This window comes from Schistocerca gregaria, unplaced genomic scaffold (genome assembly GCF_023897955.1).
Source record: "Schistocerca gregaria isolate iqSchGreg1 unplaced genomic scaffold, iqSchGreg1.2 ptg000386l, whole genome shotgun sequence".
Classification (NCBI taxonomy): Eukaryota; Metazoa; Arthropoda; class Insecta; order Orthoptera; family Acrididae; genus Schistocerca; species Schistocerca gregaria.
The window spans coordinates 117367-122122 of record NW_026061828.1 but is presented as its reverse complement, the minus strand read 5'-3'; positions in this window follow the sequence as shown (position 1 = coordinate 122122).

The window sequence follows — 4756 nt, the reverse complement described above, 5'->3', positions numbered from 1 at the left end:
TTGTACTACTTCCTGCATGCTATTACATCAACTTAGAAGCTTCATCTGTGTTCTACTATGGTGCTTTTAGTGTCTCCGCATACCGCAGCACGCGACATAGCTTTGCAGGCGATACGTACAACCGTTTCAGAGGGAAGGGCGGCCAATGTGACGATCTGGCTTTAAATCGATTCGATAACAAATGACGAAAACGGACGGATTTCTTTAGGTTTTTACTACTTATGAACACTTTTCACATTCTCCCATGCAACTCGGCTGCTAGTCCTCCTTTCATGCAGAATCTTAAGCTCCTAGCTCATGTCCAAGTCACAAAAGCCAGCGAAATAGTCAATAATCGATACCAAAAACTTGAACTGTACTACTTCTTACTGGTTATTACATCAACTTAGAAGCTTCATCTGTGTTCTACTATGGTGCTTTTAGTGTCTCCGCATACCGCAGCACGCGACATAGCTTTGCAGACGATAAGTACTACCTTTTCAGAGAGAAGATCGGCCAATGTGACGATCTGGCTTTAAGTCGATTCGATAACAAATGACGAAAACGGACGGATTTCTCAGGTTTTTACTACATTTGAACACTTGTCACATTCTCCCGTGCAACTCGGCTGCTAGTCCTTCTTTCATGCAGAATCTTAAGGTCCTAGCTCATGTACAAGGCACCAAAGCCAGCTAAAAAGTCAATAATCTATAATTAAAACTTGAATTGTACTACTTCTTACTGGTTATTACATCAACTTAGAAGCTTCATCTGTGTTCTACTATGGTGCTTTTAGTGTCTCCGCATACCGCAGCACGCGACATAGCTTTGCAGACGATAAGTACAACCGTTTCAGAGAGAAGAGCGGCCAATGTGACGATCTGGCTTTAAGTCGATTCGATAACAAATGACGAAAACGGACGGATTTCTTTAGGTTTTTTATACATATGAACATTTTTCACATTCTACCGTGCAACTCGACTGCTAGTCCTCCTTTCATGCAGAATCTTAAGGTCCTATCTCATATCCAAGGCACCAAAGCCAGCTAAAAATTAATAATCGATAACTAAAACTTGAATTGTACTACTTCCTGCATGCTATTACATCAACTTAGAAGCTTCATCTGTGTTCTACTATGGTGCTTTTAGTGTCTCCGCATACCGCAGCACGCGACATAGCTTTGCAGGCGATACGTACAACCGTTTCAGAGAGAAGGGCGGCCAATGTGACGATCTGGCTTTAAATCGATTCGATAACAAATGACGAAAACGGACGGATTTCTTTAGGTTTTTACTACTTATGAACACTTTTCACATTCTCCCATGCAACTCGGCTGCTAGTCCTCCTTTCATGCAGAATCTTAATTCCTAGGTCATGTCCAAGGCTCCAAAGCCAGCTAAAAAGTCAAAAATCGATACCTAAAACGTAAATTGTACTACTTCTTACTGGCTACTACATCAACTTAGAAGCTTCATCTATGTTCTACTATGGTGGTTTAGTGTCTCCGCATACCGCAGCACGCGACATAGCTTTGCAGACGATATGTACAGCCGTTTCAGAGAGAAGAGCGGCAAATGTGACGATCTGGCTTTAAGTCGATTCGATAACAAATGACGAAAACGGACGGATTTCTCAGGGTGTTACTATATATGAACACTTTTCACATACTCCCGTGCAACGCGGCTGCTAGTTCTCTTTTCATGCAGAATCTTAAGCTCCTAGCTAATGTCCAAGGCACCAAAGCCATCCAAATATTCAATAATCGATACTTAAAACTAGAACTGTACTACTTCTTACTAGCTATTACATCAATTTAGAAGCTTCATCTGTGTTCTACTATGGTGCTTTTAGTGTCTCCGCATACCGCAGCACGCGACATAGCTTTGGAGACGATAAGTACAACCTTTACAGTGAGAAGAGCGGCCAATGTGACGATCTGGCTTTAAGTCGAGTCCATAACAAATGACGAAAACGGACGGATTTCTTTAGGTTTTTACTACATATGAACACTTTTCACAATCTCCCATGCAACTCGGCTGCTAGTCCTCCTTTCATGCAGAATCTTAATTCCTAGGTCATGTCCAAGGCTCCAAAGCCAGCTAAAAAGTCAAAAATCGATACCTAAAACGTAAATTGTACTACTTCTTAGTGGCTACTACATCAACTTAGAAGCTTCATCTATGTTCTACTATGGTGGTTTAGTGTCTCCGCATACCGCAGCACGCGACATAGCTTTGCAGACGATATGTACAGCCGTTTCAGAGAGAAGAGCGGCCAATGTGACGATCTGGCTTTAAGTCGATTCGATAACAAATGACGAAAACGGACGGATTTCTCAGGTTGTTACTACATATGAGCACTTTTCACATACTCCCGTGCAACGCGGCTGCTAGTCCTCCTTTCATGCAGATTCTTAAGCTCCTAGCCCATGTACAAAGGCACAAAAGCCAGCAAAATAGTCAATAATCGATACCTAAAACTTGAACTGTACTACTTCTTACTGGCTATTACATCAACTTAGAAGCTTCATCTGTGTTCTACTATGGTGCTTTTAGCGTCTCCGTATACCGCAGCACGCGACATAGCTTTGCAGACGATAAGTACAACCGTTTCAGGGAAGAGGGGCCAATGTGACAATCTGGGTTTAAGTCGATTCGATAACAAATGACGAAAACGGACGGATTTCTCAGGTTAAAACTACATATGAACACTTTTCACATTCTCCCATGCAACTCGGCTGCTAGTCCTCCTTTCATGCAGAATCTTAAGGTCCTAGCTCATGTCCAAGGCACCAAAGAATGGTAAAAAGTCAATAATCGAACCTAAGTCTTGAATTGTACTACATTTAACTGGATATTACTTCAACTTAGAAGCTTCATCTGTGTTATACAATTGTGATTTTAGTGTCTCCGCATACAGCAGCACGCGACATAGCTTTGCAGACGATAAGTACAACCGTTTCAGAGAGAAGAGCGGCAAACTTAGAAGCTTCATCTGTGTTCTACTATGGTGCTTTTAGTGTCTCCGTATCACGCAGCACGCGACATAGCTTTGCAGACGATAAGTACAACCGTTTCAGAGAAGAGGGGCCAATGTGACAATCTGGCTTTAAGTCGATTCGATAACAAATGACGAAAACGGACGGATTTCTTTAGGTTGTTCCTACATATGAACACTTTTCACATTCTCCCGTGCAACTCGACTGCTAGTCCACCTTTCATGCAGAATCTTAAGGTCCTATCTCATATCCAAGGCACCAAAGCCAGCTAAAAATCAATAATCGATACCTATAACTTGAATTGTACTACTTCCTGCATGCTATTACATCAACTTAGAAGCTTCATCTGTGTTCTACTATGGTGCTATTAGTGTCTCCGCATACCGCAGCACGCGACATAGCTTTGCAGACGATAAGTACAACCGTTTCAGAGAGAAGAGCGGTCAATGTGACGATCTGGCTTTTAGTCGATTTGATAACAAACGACGAAAACGGACGGATTTCTCATATTTTTACTACATATGAACACTTTTCACATACTCCCGTGCAACGCGGCTGCTAGTCCCCCTTTCATGCAGAATCTTAAGCTCCTAGCTCATGTCCAAGGCACCAAAGCCAGCTAAATAGTCAATAATCGATACGTAAAACTTGAACTGTACTACTTCTTACTAGCTATTACATCAACTTAGAAGCTTCATCTGTGTTCTACTATGGTGCTATTAGTGTCTCCGCATACCGCAGCACGCGACATAGCTTTGCAGACGATAAGTACAACCGTTTCAGAGAGAAGAGCGGCCAATGTGACGATCTGGCTTTAAGTCGATTCGATAACAAATGATGAAAACGGACGGATTTCTCAGGTTGTTACTATATATGAACACTTTTCACATACTCCCGTGCAACGCGGCTGCTAGTCCTCCTTTCATGCAGATTATTAAGCTCCTAGCCCATGTACAAAGGCACAAAAGCCAGCAAAATAGTCAATAATCGATACCTAAAACTTGAACTGTACTACTTCTTACTGGCTATTACATCAACTTAGAAGCTTCATCTGTGTTCTACTATGGTGCTTTTAGTGTCTCCGTATACCGCAGCACGCGACATAGCTTTGCAGACGATAAGTACAACCGTTTCAGGGAAGAGGGGCCAATGTGACAATCTGGGTTTAAGTCGATTCGATAACAAATGACGAAAACGGACGGATTTCTCAGGTTAAAACTACATATGAACACTTTTCACATTCTCCCATGCAACTCGGCTGCTAGTCCTCCTTTCATGCAGAATCTTAAGGTCCTAGCTCATGTCCAAGGCACCAAAGAATGGTAAAAAGTCAATAATCGAACCTAAGTCTTGAATTGTACTACATTTAACTGGATATTACTTCAACTTAGAAGCTTCATCTGTGTTATACAATTGTGATTTAAGTGTCTCCGCATACCGCAGCACGCGACATAGCTTTGCAGACGATAAGTACAACCGTTTCAGAGAGAAGAGCGGCAAATGTGATGATCTGGCTTTCAGTCGATTCGATAACAAATGACGAAAACGGACGGATTTCTCAGGTTTTTACTACATATGAACACTTTTCGCATTCTCCCATGAAACTCGGCTGTTAGTCCTCCTTTCATGCAGAATCTTAAGGTCGTAGCTCATGTCCAAGGCACCAAAGCCAGCTAAAAAGTCAAAAATCGATACCTAAAACGTAAATTGTACTACTTCTTACTGGCTATTACATCAACTTAGAAGCTTCATCTATGTTCTACTATGGTGCTTTTAGTG